This window comes from Stegostoma tigrinum, chromosome 23 (genome assembly GCF_030684315.1).
Source record: "Stegostoma tigrinum isolate sSteTig4 chromosome 23, sSteTig4.hap1, whole genome shotgun sequence".
In the NCBI taxonomy this organism is placed as follows: domain Eukaryota; kingdom Metazoa; phylum Chordata; class Chondrichthyes; order Orectolobiformes; family Stegostomatidae; genus Stegostoma; species Stegostoma tigrinum.
Window position 1 is genome coordinate 7,298,273 of NC_081376.1, and position 26,471 is coordinate 7,324,743.

At 43.9% G+C, this 26,471-nt stretch overlaps 1 protein-coding gene across 2 annotated transcripts in view; it reads right to left on the minus strand.

Annotated features, from left to right (window-relative positions):
• Nucleotides 1-26,471, minus strand: part of gsg1l (gsg1-like) — a 225,242-nt gene that overhangs the window by 49,322 nt on the left and 149,449 nt on the right. The window lies entirely within an intron of this gene.

Genomic DNA, 26,471 nt, shown 5'->3' on the forward strand with positions numbered 1-26,471 from the left:
CTGAATCACTTGGGACTAGCCTAGTCATCCGAAATGACAAAGATACACCTTGCTATCAGATGGGGAGTTGGGCCAAAATTTGCGGAGCGCTCCCCCAAACTTGTTAAACAGCTACATTGAATGGATTCATTCACTGTATCATATTTTAGAGACAAAGCTCCAGATACCAGCATCTCTATTACTGGGTCTTTACTGTCAGTGAGATGGGACAGACTCAGCAGAGGTGGTGGCATAGTGGGATATAGTCACGAGGGAGTTGCCCTGGGAATCCTCAACATTGTTCCGGACCCCAAGAATTCTTATAGCAGCTGATCAAAAATGAGAAAGGAAACCACCTAATGATTACCACCGACTGACAACATGCAACCCACACCATTCACCCTCTCAGCTGATGAATCAACACTATCCCATGAGGGGGCTCAGAAAGTGGCACCGAATGTTCTTTGCGTGGTGAACCTGAGGAGCCATCAGCAGTAGCGCCATAGCTCAGCAGCACCAGGACTGAGTGAGCTGGACATAGGGACTAGTCTGCTTCTGTAGCAGATGGATAGGGAAATCTAAAAACCCCTCATAACCTCATCCTCACTCATCTAGCTGTCTCAGTTGTGTCTGTCCAGCAGTCAGGAGCCAATGTTCCATTTTCACATTTAGGATGCACGACCCTGCCTCGCTTCATTGGCTTGAGACATTGCCGCCACGCTAAATAGGACAGATGTAAACAGAACTAGAAATCCAAACCAGGGTATTCATGAGACACTGTCGACCATCAGCAGCAGTTGAGTTGGACTGGAGCACAATCTTTGACCTCATTGCCTGGCTTAATTTTCAGTCCACCATTACCATCAAGCTAGTGGGCCAACATTACCTCTAAGCTGCATTGGCTCACGTGTGTGAGCTACTCCAATGTTCCCCTCACAGAGATTGGTCTGGGCACATTGATTGCAGGATTGGCTCCCGGTTCAGGAAGTTGCTACAAGCACCAACCTCGAAGGTCAGTGCAGGCGGTAAGAAGATTAGAGAGGGATTGCAGGTCTAATAAAGTTAGGCATTCCTAAACAGTAGGTGCCAATGTGGCAAAGCTGAAAAAGAATTGTAGTCTTGATAGATGCCGCATTCAAGCAATTTAATTGCCAACTATCGCCCGTCCACAAGAAAGCGTAACATATCCTACAGTGCGATCAACAGCCACTTTCTCCACAATCACCGTTCGCTGATGGTCAGTTTGGATTCTGCGAGGGCCAGACAGCTTGTTGACCTTATTCTGAACATGAATTTTAAAAAAACTGAACTACAGAGTTGACGTGAGGATGACCGTACTTGACACCAATGTAGAATTTCACAGAATATGGCATCAAGAAGCCCTATCTGGAAAATGCTTGCGGTTATTGGAAGTCAATCATCTTAGCTCCAGGGTATCTGCGCAGGAGTCCCTCAGTGGGGCAGGGAAGGGCTAATCATCTTCAGCTGCTTCATCAATAATCTTCCCTCCATCATAAAGTCAGAAGTGGGGATGTTTGCTGATGATTGCACCATGTTCAGCAGCTCTCGCAACTCAGGCTCTGAAACGGCACCGAAGATAGAAAGATTTGACAAAATGTGTCTTTTTCTCAGTAACATTCAAGTTATGAGAAGTGGAATCTAATTGGTGAAGTCTTCATTTGGTGTGTTGCTTGACAAATATAATCGTTTTTGGATTATGGTTTCCCCATTAGGGTTTGCAACAGTGTATTTGAAGAATATTGGTACCCTCAATATCTTTTATTTCCAGTCAGAAAACACAGACTTCAGTTCAATTCCACAATACACATCTGTGAAGCAGTGCAGACCACCAAAAGCTGATGTTGGATCTGTCCATATCATCCCACTCCTGTCAGAGGATGGGATTGACGCTAAGTGTTCGCTCATCCAACTTGAACATGTGTCGCATTAAACTTTTATACCTCGCGTTGATGTTATTGGATGAGCAATTGGCCAACTCAGTCCCTTTGGGCTCATCTTGGTGGAAGCCAAAAAATTTCCTTGCTCTTTCTTTTTCTGTAAGCTGCAATTAATTCTTTGACTCTCTGCACTACCACAGTCTGACTTGTCATTTTTGTAGATGGTGAGGAAATGAAACACACTGCTTTGAGGTCCAGTTCAATCCATAGGCTTGACCCCGAGTTCCCAATTGCCTGTTAACCCAACATCTCCAATTTTCTCTCGCGCACTCCTTGACCTCCTGCAGTGCTCAATGCAAGCTTAAAAATATCTAACTGGGCACTTCAGAATCACAATTGAATTCAACATTTGAAGACCATTACCTCTGCTCCATTTTGTTTCCTTTTTCTTTGTTGTAGTTATCTTGCTCTCTTGTCTGATTCCCTTTCTTCCTGCCCTTCCAGAGGGCCACTATTCATGAATTTGCTATTCATACCTACTCTTTCATAACGACCTTTCCCCTCAGCTTTACACATTGAACTCTGTCATTTAATGTATATTTCACCCGATTAAAGATTGCCCTTTTCGTTCTTTTGCCAGCCTCACCCCTATATTGCTTAAACTGTGTTACATTTCTAACTTTTCCCAGGTCTAATCATAGATCATTGACCTGAAATGTTGGTTCTCTCTCCACACATGTTGCCAGGTCTGCTGAGTATTCCCAGCATTTTCTGGGTTTTTTCAGTTTTTCAACAAAGAAGAATAAAGAACAATACAGCATAGAAACAGGCCCTTTGGTGCCCCAAATCTGCACAGACACAATTTGCCTTTCCATACTAATACGGTCTTCACTTACAGGGTCTGTAACCCTCTATTCCCTTCCTAATCATGTATTCATTCAGGAGCTTGGCGAATGCTGTTGTTGTGTCTACTTTGTTTGTTTGTTTCTATTAATTTTGTGGGATGTGGGTGTTTATGGCTGGTCAGCATTTCTTGCCTCATCCCTAGTTGCCCCTTGAGAAGGTGGTGGTGAGCTGACTTCTTAAACTGCTGCATTCCTCCAGCTGTGGGTTGACCCATAATGCTATTAGGGAAGGAATTCCAGGATTTTGACCCAGCAACAGTGGAGGAACGACAATATATTTCCAAGTCAGGATGGTGAGTGGCTTGGAAGGGAACTCAGAGGAAGTAGTGTTCCCATATATCTGCTGCCCTTGTCCTTCTAGATGGAAGTGTTCGTGGGCTTGGAAGGTGCTGTCTGAGGATCTTTGGTGATTTTCTGCAATGCATCTAGTATATAGTACACACTGCTGCTCCTGAGCGCGGGTGGGGGAGGGAGTGGATGTTAGTGGATGTGGTGCCAATCAAGTGGCTGCTTTGTCCTGGATGGTGTCAAGCTTCTTGAGCATTGTTAGGGCTACACCCATCCAGGCAAGTGGGGAGTATTCCATCACACTCCTGACTTGTAGATGGTGGACAGGCTCTGAAAAAGAAAAAGCAGACACAACAGCAGCTCCTTGAAGAATACCTGACGAGGAAGGGAATAGAGGGTTACAGACCCTGTAAGTGACAGTTTTAATATGGAGAGGCAAATTGTGCCTGTGCAGATGGTGGTGATTCCACCAGCTCCTCTGGCAGTGCGTTTCCGGTACTCACGCCCCTTTGTGTGAAAAGCTTGCCTTGTACATCTCTTTTAAACTTTGCTCCCCTCACATATTTACAAAGGGCCACTATGAATAAGTGTTGGTAATACCCATCACTGGCACAACGGGCCCAAACCCACACTTGCCATAGTGCATTGCTGACATGGCTGTCACTCCCTCACACATACAACTCCAGATACAACTCTACTCCCTTGGCCTAGTCACTGTTAACCACCACATCATACCATTTCACACTCCACAGCTACGTCCCATCTGAATTCCCACCCTAACTAATGGTCCAGTGTAGACCTGCAGCATGGCAGTGTCCAGGAGGGGAAGATCACATAAAGGCATGAAGCTGTGCAATTCCAAACGTGAGCTCTTAATGGCAGACAGCAGATGGGAACACAAACATGGTGGCTCAGTGGTTAGCACCGCAGCCTCACAGCACCAGGGACCTGGGTTCGATTCTACCCTCGGGCAACTGTCTGTGTGGAGTTTTCACATTCTCCCAGTGTCTGCGTGGGTTTCCTCCAGGCATTCTGGTTTCCTCCCATACTCCAAAGATGTGGGGTTTAGGTGGATTGGCCATGCTAATTTGCCCCTAGTGTCCAGGGGTGTGCAGGGTAGGTGAAATAGCTATGGGATAAAATGGGGTTGGCAGGGGTAGCTTGTGGGCCTGGGTGGAGGGTCGGTGAGGACTCAGTGGGCTGAATGTTCTCTTTCTGCATTATAGAGGTCCTATGATTTGAATAGAGGCTAAAGTTTACCCTGACAAGCAAATTCTGGCATGAAGACCAAAGGCTAATTTACATTACATGATAGTCTGCTGCACCCAGCTATCATCTACTGGAACTAGATGTCAGATCCTGCCTGACTCCTAGTTCCAATGCAGCTCAGCTCTGTCATGGGCAAGGGAATAGACTTCATCCTACCCACTGTCCTCATCTTCCTCCTTTCCACATTCCTGGGCCCTGACCTAACACCCTGCCTTTCCACCAGACCCAACAGCTTGCCTTTCTCTTAGAACCCAAAGCCCCCTTTACCCTAGGATACAAAACTGCCTCTCTGCTTGGGCCCTGACAACCTCCAATTCTCCCAATTCTTCAGCGTCCAGAACATCACCTCATTGCTGGCTCCAATTGGGCAGTGTACTGCTGACAGAATGATGCAGCACACACTGTCTGTGTTGTACAGGGGGTCCACCCGGACCAGTGCAAAGAGCAGAACCATATCTTCAGCTCCCCATCATCTGCTCCACCACAGCCCTGTTTGAAACTCAGAACATTGAGCTCCATCTGAACTCTGCATCAATCATAGAAGTCCTACTGTGTAGAAGCAGGCTATTCAGCCCTTCAAGTGCACACCAACCCTCCGAAAAGCATCCCAATCAAACTCAAATCCCCACCCTATCTCTGTAACTCAACCCATCCAACCTGCACATCTCTGGACACTATGGGCAAATAAAATCATGAGGGACATAGATAGAGTGAATAGGCAAGGACATTTTCCCCAAAGTAGCAGAGTCCAAAACTAGAGGGCATAGATTTAAGACGAGAGGGGAAAGATTTAAAAGGACAAAAGAGACAACTTTTTCAAGCAGAGGGTGGTCTGTGTACAGAATGAGCTGCCACAGGAAGTGGTGGAGGCCGGTACAAACATTTAAAAAGCATCTAAGTGGGTACATGAAAGGGAATGGTTTAGAGGGATATGAGCCAAATGGGGGCTAGATTAATTTGGGATATCTGGTTGGCATAGAGGAGTTGGACTGGAGGGTCTGTTTCCATGCTGCACAGCTCTACGACTCAAATTTAGCATGGCCAATCCACCTAAACTGCATATCTTTGGACTGTGGGAGGAAATTAGAGCACTCAGAAGAAATGGCAAGGAGGAGCACAAGAGCCTGAGACTGGAACTGAGCCCAGGTCCCGAGCACTGTGAAGCAGCAACGCTAACTACTGAGCCACCGTGCCACCGAATCAGGGGCTGCACAATAGCATCACTAGCCATGATTGCAGTAGACATCTCTTATCCAGTGTAACCAGCCAACTAAGCGACACCAGTCTCCACACTAGGGCTTTAAAATACTTAACAATTCTGGTTACAAATCCACAATGACATTGCAAAATCATTGGCCCAGATTTTCTGATGGCCAGGTCATCAATTCTGAAGGATTGATGGGATTTGCAGAGTTGAAAATTGGGATCTTCTGGGACTCCTGATGTCGCAGTATACAAGGGTGTTTCTTGGGAAATTAAAAACTTCTGATTCCCCTTTGCCTGGAACTTCTAAAAGTCTCCATTTAAAGCGGAGAATTCAGAGTGCTTCGTTGCAGTTAAATGAATAGTTACCCCAGAAATCTTAGATAATTTGAAATGTGGACTAACTCCTGTACGGCTGATAGTCTGACTCCTAACCTAACTCTGCAAGTGTTCCAGTGCACAGAGGTGTGAGGGTCCTCATGAGTTACAGAAAACTAATATGTTGGTACAGCAGGTAATAAGGAGCGCATATGGAATTTTGGCATTCATTGAGAAAGGCAACAGTTATAAAAGTAAGGAAGTGTTGCTCCAACTGTACAGGGTGTTAGTGAGACCACACCCAGAGAACTGTGGGCAGTTTTTGGTCCCTTACTTGAGGAGGGAAATAGTTGTATTAGAGGCAGTTCAGAGGAGGACCACAAGATTGATTCCAGAGATGAGGGGTTTGAATTATAGAGAGAGATTGAATAGTTTAGGTCGATGCTGTCTCGAGTATAGGCCTGTATTCTTTCTGAGAAGGTGAGTAGAAATCTAACTGAGGTGTATAAGATGCTAAAGGGGTTTGATAAAGTAGACATAGAAAAGATGTTACCTAATGTGGACAATCTAGAATGAGAGGTTATATTTTTAGGATGAGGGATTGCAGATTAAAACACAGGTGAGGAGAAATTACATCTCTCAATAAGGGCATGCATCTATGGAATTCACTATCCTGAGAGCAGTGGATGTTGGGACAGATATTTAAAAGGAGCAGTGAGACAGATTATTGATTAATGATGGGTTAAAGGACTATGGAAAATAGGCAAGAAAATGGAGTTGAGGCTGAGAAGAGACAGGACATGATCTTATCAAATGGAGGATTAGGCTCAAGGGACTGAATTCCCTATCCCTGTTCCTAGTTTTTATGTTACGCAGATGTCACTTGCTAGGGAAGCATTTATCGTACATCCCGAGTTGCCAAGAGATCAGTTAAGGGCCAACCACATTGCTGTGGGTCTGGAGTTACATGTAGGCCAGACCAGGCAAGGACAGTAGTTCCTGTCCCTAAAGCACATTAGTAAACCAGGTGGGGTTTCCCCAACAATCGACAATAGTTTCCTGGTCATCATTAGACGCATATTTCTAACTTTTAAAACAAAAAATCAAATTCAATCTCCATCGTCAGCCATGGGGATTTGAACTGGAGTCCCCAGAACATTACCAGACTCACCGAATTAATAGTTTAGTGACTAGGCCATTGCTTCCCCTGATGTGATGCTCTGTGTAAAATGTGAATCTAAGAAGCACAGGAAGAGGCCCTTCAGCTCAAACAGAGCATACTGGTCGAATAACCCCAGGGGAGCATTTGGACAGGTCCAGGGTAAGGAACGCAATTATTGCAATTCACTTTTGCGACCAATGTCTTTCTTTGTTGATGTGAAGGATATTATTAACCTAGACAGAGTGCAGAAGAGATTTACCAGGATGCTACCTGGACTGGAAAGTTTGAGTTATAAGGAACAGTTGGATAGGCTGGGACTTTGTTCCGTGGAGTATAAGAGCCCTGACAGCAGTCTATAAAATCATGAGAGGCATAGATAAGGTAGTGAGCTGACAACCCTTCCCCAGGGCCAAAACTAGAGGACATAAGCTTAAAGTGAGAGGGGACAGATACAAAAGGGTCCAGAGGGGCAAATATTTCACACAGAGGGTGGTGAGTGTCTGGAACAGGCTGCCAAAGGTAGTGATAGAAGCGAGTACAGTTTCATCTTTTAAGAAATAATTAAACAGGTATATGGATGGGATGGGTATAGAGGGATATGGATCAATAGACAGGCAAATGGGACTGGTTTAAATTGTGAAAACAGGGTAGCACAGGTAAGTAGGGCCAAAGGGCCTGTTTCCATGCTGTAGACCTCTGATTCTATTAAAGAAAGGAGTGATGAGGCAATCAAAGTGTTAGAAAATCTGGCCTTGCACTATTGAATGCAGTTAGGTATTTGTATCAAAATGATTCTTAATTCTTAAATGAACTCAGGAAACTAATAAACAAATTGTCTGTCAACAATAGATCTCAGTATATACAATACAACATTTATCTGTATTTTTATACAGGGATCTTCATTAGAAACATTAAATATTTGTAAGTTCACTGAAAACGCATTGGAGGAAAGTTGCGAATTTGTACCTTAACTGGGAGAATTGCTCGCCATCGATATCAATAAGAAACATTGGATTACAAACTTTTCTTTATCTCATTGTGCATTTAAATGACAGAAAATTACAAGCATTGTTCCAATTTACTCCACCAGCTGGGAGTCTCATCCAAGTCTCTCTTTCGTAGAAATTCAAAACTATAGGATCCCTTATTTCATTAGTGTTTTTGCCTCTCAGACAATATTCAAGCATTTCAAATGTAAATTTGGCCCATTTCTTTCGCTTTTCCTGCACTCTGGGAGTATGGTTTGTGTTGTACTCTTCCAGATATATGTTTAGTTATTTTATATTAATGTAAAAGGCAGAGTGAAGCTGTTGTAAGTGATTATTTTTGCAATATTACAAGATTATAGTGAAATAAATTGAAGGGCCTTGTCTATTTTTCATCTTATGCACTGTTGCAAAAGCTGTACTGGTTTGGAATTTGGATATACATCAGATTTTGGTGTTGAGATAAAACAAGGACAATGGTAATGGTGGTTTTATGTTTTTGCAGTGTGATTGTCTTTTGAATAGCATCCTTTGCTTTCAGAAAGCGATGGCCTCCTTGTTATATAGGCAGACAGTACCACTGTAAATCACTAGGCTTCTGATAGGGTCCCTCATGGGAGATGCACAGCAAAGATAAGAGCCCATAGGTCCAAAGGAATTTGGCAAGTTAGATACAGAATTGGCTGAGCAGCAGGAAGCAGAGGATGAAGGTCAAAGGGTATTTTTGTGACTGGAAGCCAGCATCCAGTGGGATCCCACCGAGATCAGTGTTGGTGCCCTTCCTGCCTGTGGTATATGCAAACAATTTAGCCTTTACGTAGGAAGGTTGATCAGGAAGTTCATGGATGGTGTGGTAACTGGTGGCTTCATAGATAGTGAGGAGGATAGCCTTAGGTTACAGGATAAAATAGATAGGCTGATCAGCTGCAAATGGAATTCAATCTCGAGAAGTGTTGAAGTGATGCATTTGTGCAGGACGAACAGAGCAAAGGAATATAGAATGAATGGTGAGACACTGGGAGCACTGAAGGTCAGAGGTATCTTGGCTTGCATGTACACTGGCCCCTTAATGTAGCAGGATAGGTGAATAAAGTGGTTAAGAGGCATATAGTATACTTGTCTTTATTAGCAGAGGCACAGAGTTTAAGAGCAGGAAAGTGTATAAATCATTAATTAGGCTACAACCATAGTATTGTGTGCAGTTCTGAGGTCCACATTATTGGAGGGATGTGATAGCACTGGAGAGGGAGCAGAGGAGCTTTACCAGGGTGTTCCCTGGACTAGAGAGTTTCAGTCATTGTGATATATAAAATTATGAGGGGGTAAAGATAAGGTAGACAAGAAGAAACATTTCTCTTTGATAGAGAGATCGGATTTAAGATAAGAGGCAGGAGGTTGAGTGGGGATAAGAGGACTTATTTTTCACACAGAGGATGGTGCGAATCTGGAACTCACTGCTTGTAAGGATGGTAGAGGCAGAAACCCTCATAATATTTAATAGTATTTAGATGTGCACTTGCAATGTCAAGGCATACAAGGCTATGGGCCAGGCGATGAAAAATGGGAATAGAACAGTTAGGGAGCTGTTTTGGACCAATGCAGACTTGATGAGTTGACCTCAATGACATGATGATAATGTTATATAAAAGAAAGAGTCTCTGTGCACATTGAACTTTGTGAGGACAACATATGTATAATGCCAGGTCAAATGTATGTGCCTGCAACAGACAGAACTGGGTTTCCTTTAACAAAAAGGTAGCCATGGATGTGAGAGTCACTAGAAAGAATAACATTTATTACCCAGCTCTAACAACCCTTGACAAAGTGGTATTCACGCATTTGTGATAACAAGGTGTAGAGCTGGATGAACACAGCAGGCCAAGCAGCTTCAGAGGAGCAGGAAAGCTGACGTTTCGGGTCTAGACCCTTCTTCAGAATTTTTTTTTCCCTGAAGTGTCTGGACCCAAAACATCAGCTTTCCTGCTCCTCTGATGCTGCTTGGCCTGCTGTGTTCATCCAGCTCTCCATCTTGTTATCTCAGATGCATTTGTGGTACCTTCAATGATTGCCTCAATATTGCAGCCTCCAGGAAAATGGAGACCCTGAAATCATGGAGTAGGGACAACGAGACAATCCAATTAACTGACCATGAGTTCATTGTTCAAGGAGTTGAAACTTCTGATGGACAATTAACATGCATCTAGAACCCTCTGACATTGTCTCCAGCACTAAGTTAGAGTCAGAACATTGAGGCCTCTGAATTATCTATGTAGATAGATACCCAGGAAAAGGTAAAGGACGTAAGTCTGCTCTAACCCCTGGATAACTGCACTATGGATCCCCCAGTCACTCATACTAAGCCTACACTGCACTTCTCCCTGGGACACTCCACCCTCAACTCCAACTCAACCTCACCACTCAATTCCCTGACCTGGTCACCTGATCCTAGACACACAATCCTCACAGACCTGACCCATCAATCAAACCTCTGCCCCACAGATACCCAATTTCCCGTCAATCCCTCCACTACCTCGACTCATCACTCCCATTATAGTTGATACTAGGTGCATCGGACTGTTAAACAAAATCATGAACTCCATAATATCGTTTGAAAGTCTTGGACAGCCCATAAATCTGTATAAATACATAAATGACAAAATTACAACTACAATCAACTATCCTTTTAAAACTTGTACATAAGGAGAACAAATGAAACAATCTTGCATTCTCCTTGAATGCTGTGTCAACAAACCCTGCAAAGACTCCATTAGTGAGTTGGAATGTTACCAACCATTCAAAATTACATTCTGCTGAACAAGAACAACTGCTGAAAGAAATAAATTAGAACCTTTGAACCCAGCCAGAAGAACAGCCACCGTCAAAATGTCAAAATAGCTTAACACATAGCTGTTCTAAACCTCAAGGATTTAAAAAAAAGAGAAGTTTCACACAACCAGAACTTGACACAAAAGAATGTACAATGCAGAATAACACTTTATTCAATGTACAGTATACACAAATATATTTTGTCATCTAAGGTGTAAGAGTTATATGCAGTTTAATAACATTTATTTTGAAATAAAAATGAAAAACCATTTTATGCCAGAGTTCTTATTAGATAGTAAAATGGATTGATATGCTACATTACTTTCTGTAACTTATTACTCTGATTGAGGCATTGAGAGCTGCCACCTTTAATCTCCTTTAAAACTTGAACACGTTGCAGTGTTATGCAAAACCATTAAGTCTCAGGTAACACAGTGTGGAGCTGGAGGAGCATAGGAGGCCAGGCAGCATCAGAGGACCAGGTAAGTTGATAGGGTCCTGACGGGAACTTCTTCAGAAATGGTGCTTAAATGTAAGTTTTAGTTTTGTTTAGTCTCTGATAACATCTAAATGTTCCACTTTAAGTTGCTTGAAAGTTAACTAGTGGCATGAGTTTTTTGTATGCCTGAAGGGTTTTAATGACTAACTTGTAGCCACGGTGGTTTTTTTTTAAAGAAAATGTCTGGGAGAAATAGTTTCGGGAGGTTAACGGGAATTTGTTTACATTGGTAGAGTTTACGAGTGAACAAACAATATTGTGTACTGGGCTTTCAGATAGAGGTTTCCAGAACTTACTCAAGGGGAAAAGGCATAGCTTTGGTGAAAAAGGGCTTTTAGCTTTAGTTTAGATCAGTTTTCAGATGTTGATGCTGGATGTGTAAAGTAGTTGGGTACTTGAGATGCATAGTCTAGAACTTTTACAAAAGAGGTTGCCTCAGTGCAGGGATTTTCTTTTATAAGCTCTAGACCAGAAGTGTTTGTTTACAACGTGTGTGTGTGTGTGTGGTTTTGGAGTAGATTTGAGGCTCTGGTTGTGAGTGTTGTGGTTGGTTGGCTCGCCGAGCTGGTTCATTGTTCTGCAGACGTTTCATGACCCTGCTGGGTAACATCAGTGCAGCCTCTGATGAAGCGCCGTTGTGTTTTCCTGCCTGGTATTTAAACTCTGGTATTTGTGGAGCTGGATTACCTCACTTCCAGTTTTCCTTCGCAATGGAGTGTATATGGGGTCGAGCTCTATGTGTTTATTGATGGCTTTCTTCGTGGAGTACCAGGCTTTTAGGAATTCCCATGCCTGTCTCTGCTTAGCTTGTCCCAGTCAAAATGATGGTTCTCCTTGTCCGCGTGGAAAGAGATGAGGCCCAAAACGTTAGCTTTCCTGCTCCTCTGATGCTGCTCGGCCTGCTGTGTTCATCCAGCTCTACATCTTGTTATCTCAGTGAGTATTGCTTGTGTCCTTTTGTAGCCAGTTGGTGTTTCTGTCGCCTCGTTGTTAGTTTCCTTCCTGTCTGATGTAGTGTTTCTCACAGTCTCTGCAGGGAATCTTATAGATGACATTGGTCCTGTCCATAGCGAGTCCAGAGCCACTCCCCACTATGGACAGGACCAATGTCATCTATAAGATTCCCTGCAGAGACTGTGAGTAACACGATATTGGGCAAACAGGAAGGAAATTATCCACAAGGGCACAATGACACCAACTGGCTACAAAAATACCCACTCATCTCTATCCACATGGATAAGGTGCGCCACCAATGCGACTGGGACAACGCCAAAATCCTGGGACAAGCAAAGCAGAGACAGGCATGGGAATTCCTAGAAGCCTGGTAGTCCATGAAGAAAGCTATCAATAAACATTGAACTCCACCCCATATACTCTCTAGCAAGAAGGAAAACCAGAAGTGAGGTAATCCAGCTCAACAAACCCCAGAGTTTAAAAACCCAGGCAGGAAAACACACAGTGCTTCACTGCAGGCTGCACTGCTGATGTTACCCAGCAGGGTAACGAAATGTCTGCAGAACAATGAACCAGCTCGACGAACCAATCAACCACAACACACCCTGTATGAATTATTTGTAGCTAATAAAGTCTAAACACACTCATATGAAGGCTCCAGGAAAAGGATAACAGATTCCTAATAAGGGGAATGAAAGCGACAGTTAAATTAAGCCTTAGAGATATGAAATGGAAGGTAATATTCTCTTGTAGGAGTACTGTAAAAGAAGGATTTTGAGATTCATTGGATTGTATTTCAAAATGTGTTTTGAAATCTTTAAACTTGTAAATAAGATATGTAAAGATAGGTAAATAAGAGATAATGGGAACTGCAGATGCTGGAGAATTCCAAGATAATAAAATGTGAGGCTGGATGAACACAGCAGGCCAAGCAGCATCTCAGGAGCACAAAAGCTGACGTTTCGGGCCTAGACCCTTCATCAGAGAGGGGGATGGGGAGAGGGAACTGGAATAAATAGGGAGAGAGGGGGAGGCGGACCGAAGATGGAGAGTAAAGAAGATAGGTGGAGAGAGTATAGGTGGGGAGGTAGGGAGGGGATAGGTCAGTCCAGGGAAGACGGACAGGTCAAGGAGGTGGGATGAGGTTAGTAGGTAGATGGGGGTGCGGCTTGGGGTGGGAGGAAGGGATGGGTGAGAGGAAGAACCGGTTAGGGAGGCAGAAACAGGTTGGACTCTGCCTCCCTAACCGGTTCTCCCTCTCACCCATCCCTTCCTCCCACCCCAAGCCGCACCCCCATCTACCTACTAACCTCATCCCACCTCCTTGACCTGTCCGTCTTCCCTGGACTGACCTATCCCCTCCCTACCTCCCCACCTATACTCTCCTCTCCATCTATCTTCTTTTCTCTCCATCTTCGGTCCGCCTCCCCCTCTCTCCCTATTTATTCCAGAACTCTCACCCCATCCCCCTCTCTGATGAAGGGTCTAGGCCCGAAACGTCAGCTTTTGTGCTCCTGAGATGCTGCTTGGCCTGCTGTGTTCATCCAGCCTCACATTTTATTATATGTAAATACTTTGATTTATTCTATTTGATCTTCATTTCTTCTGCAAAAATACAACTTCTGCTTTACCATTCATCCGCAAGCTGCAGTAATGTCTGTTTATAAAGCCAAAAATACAAGGCTTATCGTGCAAAGTTTAAGAGTGAGGTCTGATTTGTCCAGTAATAACGTCAGTTTGGATCAGAACAACACGTAGAGACTTTATCACATTCTCAGCACTTTTCCTTGGCAGGTTATTAATTGTCATAAGTAACAATCTAGCAGCCATATCATTTAATGGTCACGTACATTTTCAAAATTTAACAGTCAATTACTGTTACATAAAATCAGACACAAGTTACATGTGAAGTTGGCAACAGCTGGCAAACTAACCTCCTTTGCAAGTCTCACTTTCGGGGCATGGTTCAGGCTCAGTGCTGAAAAACAATGACTGAGGAAGGGTCACTCATTGCAAAAAGTTCTTTGATTTCTCTCCACAGGTGCTGTCAGACCTGCTGAGCATTTCCAGCAACTTATGTTTTTGTTTCTGATTACAGTGTCCACGGTTTTTTTTTAGTATGAAGTTGTTTTTAAACAATGTGGTAATTGATAATGATTTCCAAACAAAATTTTTGACACTGAAAACTACAACAGATGTAGATTCCCTTTTCAACTTTGGTTTAAATAAAGCCAAGATTTAAAGTAATATGCAAACAACGCAAGGGTGAAGTGAAAAAAACCTTTCTTCCTCACAACAAGGGCTGAGGAGGCACTGACAAATGTGGCAGGTTCAATTGAAATCATTCAAGAGGGCATTGGATGGTTATTTGGATAGAAAAGGTGTGCAGGGATATGGGGAAAATGCAGGTAATTATACTTGGTAATAGAGCCAATGGACTTCCAATGGGCCGAATGGCCTCCTTATGTCTTGCAACAATTCTGTGATTCAATTGTTGGTTGAGGTTTCAAAATATTAAGTATTAAAATTAGAAATCAATCAGATGTATAGTACTTTTCAATTGCTCATCTTTGCTGGTTCCAACTTCAGTTGTTTCTCCCATTTTTTTTGCTTTCTCTGTACCTGATTGGACTATGCATTCAATTGGTTTCTCAGCTTGTGCACTATGAACTGCACAATACTTCAGCTGGATTGGAGACACACAATGTTTCCTGTTTACTGTTAGTTTAAAATGTCTGAAATTTATATCTTATATTTACAAAAGGCTTTGCTGAGGGTTTGGTTGGTAGTGCATTTCTTAAGTTATATATTTAAGCAGGAAAACCTCTTCACAGATGCATACAGCACAAAAACAAACCCTTCAGTCCAACCCACCCATAACTGCAAACTAAACTAGTCCCACCTGCCTCCACTTCGCTCAAATCTGTCCAAATATTTCTCATCCATGGGTTTATCCAAATGTCTTTCAAATGTTGTAACTGTACCTGCATCCACCACTTCCTCTGGAAGCTCATTCCACAGAAGAGCCTCTCTGTAAAAAAGTGTTGCTCTTCATGTCCTTCTTAAATCTTTCTCCTCTCATCTTAAAAAAATGACCCCTAATCTTAAAATCCTCCATCCTAGGGAAAAAACACCTGCCATTCACCCTATCTATACTCCTCATGATTTTATAAACCTCTATAAGTCACCCTTCGACCTCCTATGCTTCAATGAAAGAAGCTCCAGCCTATTCAGCCCCTCCCTATAACTCAAACCCTCTTTGATGTTTACTGAGATAACAAGGTGTAGAGCTGGATGAACACAGCAGAGCAAGCAGCATCAGAGGAGCAGGAAGGTTGACGTTTCAGGCCGAGGCCCTTCTTCAGAAATCCTGCTCCTGCTGCTCCTCTGATGCTGCTTGGCCTGCTGTGTTCATCCAGCTCTACACCTTGTTATCTCAGATTCTCCAGCATCGGCAGTTCCCACTATCTATTGATGATTACTGAGTTGGTTGATCTTCAAAAGCTCATGAATAGAAGAACTTCAACTGAGCTTGGTACCTTCTTGAGCCAAGGAATTAAACAACTAAGGTTCTCATCTAGATTTGGTATTTATTTGCTGGGATAGCTCAGATGTTGTTGATTTTGATACTTTTAGCATGCTGCTTTACTGCTGTCCACGGCTATCATAGAAATCCTACAGTGTGGAAGCAGATCATTCCATCAGTTCCATACTGACCTTCCAAACATTTCTTATTCATGGGTTTATCCAAATGTCTTTTAAAATATCTACCCAGTACTGCCCTCACTCTATCCTGTAACCCTGCATTTCCCATGGCTAATCCACCTAGCCCACACATCTTTGGTGTTATGGACCAGGCCAGACCCTCTCAAAATATTTTAAGAAGGCAGCCTAGACCCTAATGTTTTCTTATTTTACAGGTGGGTGTTCCAGGTTTGAGGCAACTGGTCTAACCACTTGGCTTTAAGCAAAACATAACTTAATTGAAACACCGCAGTTAAAACATGGACAAAATAAAGAGAAATTTAGAATAACTTACCCGAATACTCAATACAGTAACTTAACTAATTAACTGTTCCCAAATAGTAACACCCCATAAACACTCCCCTTGGCAAAAAGGTAAATTCAAACACAGATCCTTACAGACAGGAGGGAACAACATCCAGAGAGATTTCAGAGAAAGTCATTTAGGAATCACTTACTGAAGCTTGCACCCCTTCTGCTACTGAAAACATCTTGTGAATGCTGCAGCTAAAAAAAAGACCTGATTTGGAGAACTGGCCACTCCCCTTGCCTGTCTGATTGTCGACTTAGGCAGTCTCTCATAGCCATTTCGGCAGATCTGGCTTTACAACTTCTTCAAAATAAAACACAGGTCAAAATAACCTTTCTTAGAGCGACAGCATCACCACTCTGCACACTATGGGTAATTTAGCATGGCCAATCCGCTTGACTACACATCTTTGGACTCTAAGTCATTCTGTGAAGACAAATGACCCATATTCTGACCAGGACTAACTGATGCTGCCACAATATTTTAACTATGTCAGAACTTAAACAATTCATTTTCTTCCAGCACAAATGAAGCATTCAATGTAGAGCGAAACAGCTCATTTTTTGGGAAGGGAGAGCTTTCTTTGATAGCTTTGGAGAATGGAACATTGACCTACTTTTCAGGCTCACAATCAGCATTTCACATGCCCGTAGTGTTCAGGGATGTGTTGCTTCCATGAGTTATAGGTACGTGGATGGTTCTGGATGGGATGCTCAGAGGGTCGGTGCGGACTTGTTGAGTCAAAAGGCCTGTTTCCACACTGTAGGGAATCTAGTCTAATCTAATTCTACAGGTACTGTCTGTGAGGTGCAGAGGAATGTTTCTTCTCTACTGCTGCAATATCAGGTAAGCACTCCTTTGTGAATAGAGTTTCACAGCAGTCCACCACCATTCTTACTGAATAGGACTGCCAACTTACATTGAGTCGCAGTTCTGTTGCATTTCTGAGTGGCTAGCAGGAATAGGACAGCCAAGTTTGACCTCTCCCAGAATTTATTGGGACATTCTCACTAATGTGCATCTATCAGTCACAAAAACTAACCCACTGAGGAGGGTTATCTGTGGGCTATATCACCCATTTCATGGCGCTGGAAAAACACTTGATATCATTAAGTTGTGAAAGTGAATGTCTTCTTGACGCTATACATCAAATACCTCTTCTAGATAGTTCAGGTTTTAGAACGATCTTGGCTTGTTTGTGATAGTAAGCAAACAGCCCCCTGTAATCCCTCAGCTTGGTCTGATAGGATAGACCTTCAATGAAAGATGGAGGGGTGCTATCTCTATTCTAGGATGAGTTAATACCTTCACCAGAGGCTAAATGAGGTCAGGAGTGGGGAGAGACTATATAGAAACCCTTATTCCACACAGGAATCTTACAGCCAACCTACTAAGGAAATATTACTGTCAACCAGTTTTGATTCAGAATCCAGACTGGAGGGAATAGCATTACTTTGGCCAACAATGTCTGGATTTGTGTTATCCGGTTTTATTTCCAACAGCTACAAAGGAATTATTTACCTAAAACACAGGCTTTGTAGCAAGTGAATCAGGGAAATCAAAATAAAAATTAAAGCCTGTTTTATGTAATCAATTTTCCATTAGACAGTAAAATGAATCATGTGACATGTTATTTTCTGCAACTTATTACCGAGCGAGAGAGGCAATGACCAACTGTGAGCTGCCGCTTTTAATCCCCTTTTAATGCTTGAACACGCAGTGGTGTTATGCAAAAAAGACATTAAGTTTCAGTTTTGATTAGTCTCTGATAACTTAAGATGAAGCATTTAGACTTTGATTGAAAATTAACTGACAGGTCATTTAAAAGAGCTTACTGCTGGGAAAATTACATTTTCCGTCTAAGATAATGTTCAATCCACTGGATATATAATTTGATTCAATTTGAAACAATTGTGGTAGAAATTAGTTAACATGCCAGTTCTGCTGTAATATTTTGTTAACGATAGCACATTGCTGCTTCATTGATTTAACGGCCATTCACTGGTGACGTACAGTCAGGAGGTGTGTTGAACTGTTAGCCAGGAGTAAGCCCTCTGGAACTACATGTCCTCTGCATTGTTTCCAGTGGGACTATTGTTTTTGCTTTCCATCTTTCAGGACTGCATGGCATTATACACCTCTGGTGGCTGATGGCTTAGAGAGGAAGAGGAGAAACACGAGAAAACAGAGCAGGACTTGGAAATCTGTGGATTGAAAGATGCTGCCACCAATCTTCCTTCCTTCCTTTCCTGTATCTAAGGCTCGAACTGCTTTACAGTGTTCAAGGATTGACCACTAGTGAGTCTTAACAAGAAGTAACTCTATGGTTGCATAACAGCGTGGAGCTGGAGGAACACAAATTATTTCTGAAGAAGGGTCCCCACCCGAAACATCAGCTTTCCTGCTCCTCTGATGCTGCCTGGCCGGCTGTGTTCCTCCAGCTCCACACTGTTATCTGTCTCCAGCATTGGCAATTCTTACTATCGGAGTGGTTTATTGCATGATTTGTTGTGTTAATTTGGTGAACGTTGCCACTAAGATCATGAGGAGGGCTGTAGATATTGGTCAGTATGCCTTTGCAAACCTAAGATGATCTGCCCTATCCCTACCTCTGACTCTGTCTCATCATTGGATTGGCTGGCTCTTCATGAAATCTCCATCAGTAACAGTTTCAGATCCACTGACTTTTACCACACAGGGCACGACTATTCAGCACATTGAACCTGCTCCATCATTTAATACGATCCTGGTTGATCTTGGGCTTCAACTCCACTTTCCTATCTGCCCCTCACATCCCCTGATTCCCAAAAGTCTGTCTATCGATATCAAATGTAGCTCTTTTACCATCCCTCTCCTGAAGTATAAACAAGAAAAAAAACACTCCTGCTACATATTAATCCTGAAGAACAGTTTCATCCAGTCAAGATTCTGTTCCACACCATCTTTACCTGCCAGTAAAGCTACAGATAGAATTCTAACTCCAATTTAGTTCTGTTTGTCCTTGGGGGAACAATACTGCAGTATCGTCCATGACTCACTGCTAGATCCATCTGAGAGGACCATTTATTACCTTTAAAGAAAAGGTCATCATTGCCTTTCTCGATCAGTTCCTTGGGCTGGATAAAGATTTTCTTTATCCAAGCACGTGAGAGATTTATCGAACTCATACAAGGACAGAATAAATGGAAATCCCAGGAACATACATAAATTTCTCTTGATGACACTGCCTTGATTTTTTTGTATTCAGACTTATAGATCCAGCCTTACCTGAACCCTCTCTCCCCATGTTACAGTAATTACTATCCTAACTATTTTATTTTGTAGAAATTGGTGCCAGCAAGGCTGAAATGTACTGATAAGTCCTTGCCTCTCATACAACTCTCAGCTAGACTCTGTCTTGATGCAGCTCAGAGACTTGTCTTTTGGGTTTTGTTTTTGAAATTGTAACCTAGTTCCTCAAACACCCTCAGCACAGTTTTTTTCTTGGTTCTGCCTCCATTATTGGATCCAACATGGACTACAATGACTGGATCCTTCCTGTTCTTGGTTTCATAAGCTGATGTCCTAAGTCCTGGTACTGGGCAGAAAACACAAAGTGTGAGACATAGCCAGCACTCCTCACATTCTAGCATAGAGAGGGCCTTCACCCATTTAGTAGATCAACATTGATGGTCGTCAGGTCATTAATAGGCTCAAAGTGCCTCTAGGGAGTTGTAGTCTCCATTGATGTGCCTGCAGTTGTTGGGGATACATGCACATTTAGAACTATTATCAGCAAATGATCAAAGTGCTGCATTAGTCATAAAAGTAAAGACATCATGATCCTGTTCTCTTATAAGAAAGAAGAAAATGAGTGAGTGATAAAAACAGGAGTTGCAAGAAAGACGCAGCAGATCTGTCAGCATCTATGAAGAGAAATGAGAGTTAATATTTTGGGTCTGGTGACCCTTCCTTAGAAATGAAGCTGTCTGTGATTCTCCAGGGGAACTCCATTTGGCCCATTGATCCTGCTTCATTGTTTAATATGATCGTGGTTGATCTTGGGTGTCAATCCCACTTTCCTACCTGTCCCTCCCATCCCTTGATGCCCAAATGTCTGTCTATCTCCCCTTCTGTCCACAGACGCTGCCAGGCCTGCTGAACTTTTCCAGAAGTTCCTGTTGTTGTTGCTGATTTCCAGCGTTCACAAGTTCTTTCAGTTTTTAGAGAGAGGTAAGAAAGAGATGACTGGTGGTGGTTAAACCTGAGGGTAACCAAAACTCAGATGAGGGGAGAGGGAGAGCTCTTCATGTTGACCTCAGCCATTGTGGGGACTGAGCATATGCTGCGGACATTCTGCATCACAAACTAGCCATCCATCAAACAGTGCTCACTGACCCCCTTGCAGCGGGATAGACAGTTCCAATCTCCCTCTGCGAAGCCATCTCTGATTCATTGCTGGGATCCAGGCAGAGCAGGCAAAATCAGGAAGCCCTCTTGAGCAAATAAGCCATTCATTCAAGGCCCAATGAGTCTTTATTTGCTTGTGCATCCCTCCTGTGTTGGTAACTGATTACACTCCTAGCTAGCCCTTGGGAATTTGTTTGGTGGAAAGATTAGGAACAGATTGAGGAGATGAGCTCATGACTGTGTTCTAAATTCTATCTTACTCCAAAACCATTTCCACAGAGCTGGGAAAATTCCAACCTTTGAAATCAACTTCTGAATTTGATTTGGATTTTTGATGCAGTGTAGATTTTCCTGTTTAAAACAGTGACTAACAGTTGTTGATATTCCTTCAAACTGATTCCTAGTAGCATTGAAACAGCATCACTGATATGTCAGAAGCAATTTTTTAGAATTCAGGCATTGCCTTTTTTTGGCTTTGACAGATTAATTTTCTAGGTTTGATAAAGTGGACAATCTCTTCAACATTGAGCAGCAGCTGCCCGTCTTCCTGTTCTCTCCTCAAACCTATTTATGAGTCTTACATTTTGTTATTTAGACAAGAATTTCACACAGGATACTTTGTGAATTAAGTGGAATTTGATAAGATAAACCAAGGTTCTAGCTATCAAACGTGCTTAACAGACAGAAATTTCATCTGAAGCCTGCAAAAAGACCTAGAAAATGGGTCAAATTATACAGCGATATAAATGTTCATTTTAGGACAATTAAATGAATTTGAACATAATGTAGTTGTAGTATTTATCACCACCATCTAAACAATGTAACAAATCTGCTGAAATGTCAGTCAAAGTGAACCAGTTTGTTGTTGCTGCTCTGAATGTACAATATTATGTTTCATGCTTGAGGAGCAGTTTAAAGGATATGAACTAATTTCCATCCACATGAGTCATTCTCAGGGTAATTAGGAATAAATTGTTGTTGGTGAGGGATATTTGATAACATGCTTGTAGTTTTGACTCCAGGTCAGAAGAAATAGCAAGAACTGAACCTTTTTAATCCGGAAGTGTACAGCACAAAAACTGACCCTTCAGTCCATGCCGACCAGACATCCTAATTTAATCCAGTCCCATTAACCAGCACTTGGCCCAAATCCCTCCGACTCTTCCTATTCATTAACCCATCCAGATGCCTTTTAAATGTTGTTATAGTACCAGCCTGCACCGCTTCCTCTGGCAGCTCATTCCATACACACACCACCCTCTGTGTGAAAGAGTTGCCCCTTTGGTCCCTTTTCAATCTTCCACCCCTTCACTTTAAACCTACGCTCTCTAGTTTTGACTCCCCTACCTCAGGAAAAGACCTTGAGTATTCACCCTATCCGTGCCTCTTATGATTTTATAAACTTCTGTAAAGCCACCCCTCAGCCTCTGACACTCCAGGTAAAATAGCCCCAGCCAATTCAGCTTCTCCCTGTAGCTCAAACCCAATTTCTTTCGATACTGAATTAACAATGTTTAGAGCTGGCTGAACACAGCAGGCCAAGCAGCATAATAAGAGCAGGAAAGCTGACGTTTCAGGCCTAGGCCCTTCTTCAGAAATGGGGGAGGGGGAGAGGGAGAGGGAGAGGGTTCTGAAATAAATAAGGAGAGAGAGGGAGGCAGCTCAAAGATGAATAGAGAAGAAATTAGGTGGAGAGGAGACAGACTGGGCAAAGAGGTGGGGATGGAGCCAGTAAAGGTGAATGTGGGTGGGGAGGTAGGGAGGAGATAGGTCAGTCCAGGGAGAATGGACAGGTCAAGGGGGCAGAATGAGGTTAGTAGGTAGGAGATGGGGGTCGGGCTTGGGGTGGGAGGGAGGATAAGTGGGAGGAAGGACAGGCTAGGGAGGCGGGGATGACATGGGCTCGTTTTGGGATGCAGTGGGGGGAGGGGAGATTTTGAAGTTTGTGAAGTCCACTTTGATACTATTGGGCTGCAGGGTTACCAAGGGAAATATGAGGTACTGTTCCTAAAGCCTTCAGGTGGCATCATTGTGGTACTGAAGGAGGCCCAGGATGGACACATGGTCTGCGGGATAAGAGGGGGAGTTGAAATGATTCGCGACTGGACGGTGCAGTTGTTTCGTGTGAACCGAGTGGAGGTGTTCTGCAAAGTGGTCCCAAAGCCTCCACTTGGTTTACCTGATGTAGAGGAAGCCACACCGTGTACAGCGGATGCGGTATACCACATTAGCAGATGTGCAGGTGAACATCTGCTTGATATGGAAAGTTTTCTTGGAGCCTGGGATGGAGGGGGTGGGGGCTGAGGCGGGGAGGAGTAGGGAGGTGTAGGCAGATTTAGCACTTCCTGCGGTTGCAGGGGAAAGTGCCAGGTGAGGTGGGGCTGCAGGGGAGTGTGGAGCGAACAAGGGAGTCCCAGAGAGAGAGTGGTCTCTCCAGAAGGCAGACAAGGATGGGGAGGGAAAAATGTCTTTGGTGGTGGGGTCGGATTGTAGATGGTGGAAGCGTTGAAGGATGATGCGTTGGATCCAGAGGTTGGTGGGGTGGTATGTGAGGACAAGGGGGATTCTGTATTGGTTGTTAATGCGGGGACGGGGTGTGAGGGATGAGGTGCGGGAAATGCGGGAGACACTGTCAAGGACGTTCTCGACCACTGCGGGGGGAGCGTTGTGGTCCCTGCAGAACGAGGACATCTGTGATGTGCGGGAGTGGAATGCCTCATCCTGGGAGTAGATGTAGCGGAGAGGAAGGAATTGGGAATAGGGGATGGCATTTTTGCAGGAAGGTGGGTGGGAGGAGGTGTATTCTAGGTGGCTGTGGAAGTTGGTAGGCTTGAAATGGATATCAGTTTCTAGGTGGTTGCCAGAGATGGAGACAGAGATGTCCAGAAAGGTGAGTGATGTGTTGGAGATGGCCCAGGTGAACTGGATGTTGGGGTGGAAGGTGTTGGTGAAGTGGATGAACTGTTCGAGCCCCTCTTGGGAGCACGAGGCGGCGTCGATACGTCGGCGGCGTCAATGTAATGGAGGAAGAGGTGGGGTTTAGGGCCAGTGTAGGTGCGGAAGAGGGACTGTTCCACGTAACCTACAAAGATGCAGGCATAGCTTGGGCCCATACGGGTGCCCATGGCCACCCCCTTTGTCTGTAGGAAGTAGGAGGAATTGAAAGAGAAGTTGAGGGTGAGGACAAGTTCAGCTAGGTGGATGAGGGTGTCGGTGGAGGGGTCTGGTTGGGCCTGCGGGACAGGAAGAAGCGGAGGGCCTTTAGGCCATCTGCATGGGAAATGCAGGTGTGTAGGGACTGGACGTACATGGTGAAAATGAGGCGTTGGGGACCGGGGAATTGGAAGTTCTGGAGGAGGTGGAGGGCGTGGGTGGTGTCATGGACGTAGGTGGGGAGTTCCTGGACCAAGGGGGAGAAACTGGAGTCCAGATAGGTGAAGATATGTTCTATGGGGCAGGAGCAGTTGGAGACAATGGGTCAACCAGGGCAGGCGGGTTTGTGGATTTTGGGAAGGAGATAGAAGCAGGTGGTGCGGGGTTGGGGAACGATGAGGTTGGAGGCCATGGGTGGCAGGTCACCTGAGGTGATCAGGTTGTGGATGATTTGGAAGATGGTTTGGTGATCGGGGGTGGGGTCATGGCCAAAGGGGCGGTAGGAGAAGGTGTTGGAGAATTTTGATACTGAATGGTGAAACTGATGGAAAAGCACACTGACAAGGGAAATCAGCATCGTAATCTTTTCTAAGGATTATAGTCATCACGAGACTAAATGTTTTACGATGGGAGATTATTTGCTTTTTTGGATAATTACAAAAATGGGTACAAATCCAGAAATTTCTATTTCTGGTCATCGTGGTTGAATGCCAAACTTGCTCGTATGATCTTCCTTTTAAAATCGGCATTGGTGTTAATCTCGTTGATCAGTGAATATTCCCAACTAGATTTGAAAACATAAAAAGCAACTTTTCAAAACACACATTTAGCTATTTGCAGTTGGCAGAATGAGATATTATTTCATGATAAAACCAAATAGGTTTCTGAAACCATTATTAGATATTTAAAAGAGCATTTTCAGGTGTTACCATGCAACATTAAAGATGAATAGCAGCTATCAATTCATACTAAATGTAGTGCGACTTCGAATTTAAAAATGTTGAAATTTTTATATCAGAAATAGTAGCAATTGTCATTTAAAGGCATTGTAGTTACTATTTATGGTTTTCCCCAAGTTAATTACTTTCGACCACAATTCAGGCGAAATCAAATCAACACCTTCAACCCTTACCCTATGCCACTTTTTGAAAGTCCTTCAAAGACACACCGCTCCCTCCATCTGCAACCGCCCCTAATCCCACAGCCCCACCCTCCCTCTGCAACCGCCCCTAACCCCACAGCCCCACCCTCCCTCTGTAACCGCCCCTAACACCATGCCCCACCCTATCTCTGTAGCCACCTCTAACGCCACAGCCCTCCCTATGTGTAGCCTCCTCTCAGCCCACAACTTATGCTTTCTCAGTAATCCCCCAAAACCCCACAACCCTCCCCACATCAGTAATCTCCCCTAGCCCCACAGCCCTCCCTATTTCGGTAACATCTTCTAACCCCACAACGTCCCTACCTCTAGAACCTCCCAAAACGCCACAGCCCTCCCTATCTGGATAATCACCCCTAACCCCACAGCCCACCCTACCTCTGTAACCGCCCCTAAACTCAGAGCCCCACCCTACCTCTGTAACCACCCCTAACCCCACAGCCCCACCTTACCTCCGTAACCACCCCTAACCCCACAGCCCACTCTACCTCTGTAACCGCCCCTAACCCCATGCCCCACCGTCCCTCTGTAACTGCCCCTAACCCCACAGCCCAATCTACCTCTGTAACCACCCCTAACCCCAGAGCCCCACCCTACCTCTGTAACCACCCCAACCCCATGTCCCTCCATGAATATGTATCTTGACTGAAGGCACTGGATACTGGAAAGGTTATTGGCCCTAAAACATCCTGACTTTAGTATTGTGTACCTGTGCTCCAGAAATATTCTGCATGTTTCTAGCCCAGCTGTTCCAGAATGGCTACAAAACCAGCATCTATCCAACAATTTGGAAACTTGCCTGGCTATGTCCTGTCTTCAAAAAGCAGAAAAATCTAACTCAGCTTCATACCACCCCATTGGTCAATTCTCATCCAACAGCAGAGTGAGGGAAGGTATTGTTGATGGTGCTATGAGCCAGCGCTTGCTCAGAAATAACCTGCTCACTGACACTCAGTTTCCATCAGGGCCACTCAGCTCTTGACTTCATACAGTCTAGGTCTAAACATGCGCAAATGAGGTAAGGTGACAGTGATTGGCCTTGGCATCAATTGACTGAGTGTGGTATCGAGGAGCCCTGGCAAAAATGAAATCAATGGGAATCATTGGCACACTTTATAGTGGTTGTAGTCACACCTGGTACATTGGAAGATAGTTGAGACTGTAAGAGGTCAACCTCAGCTCCAGGATTTCTGAGGGAGTTCCTCAGGGTAGTATCCTTGACAGAAACATCTTCAACAGCTTGAACAAAATCTTCTCTCCATCATAAGGTCAGAGGCGGGCAAGTTCACTGATGATGGCATAATGTTCATCACCATTTGCAACTCTTCAGGTAATGAAGCAGTTCACATTCAATTGCAGCAAGATCTGGGCAAGATCCAGGCTTGTGCTGATAACAGACAGGTAACATTCTCACCATGTGACTGACAAT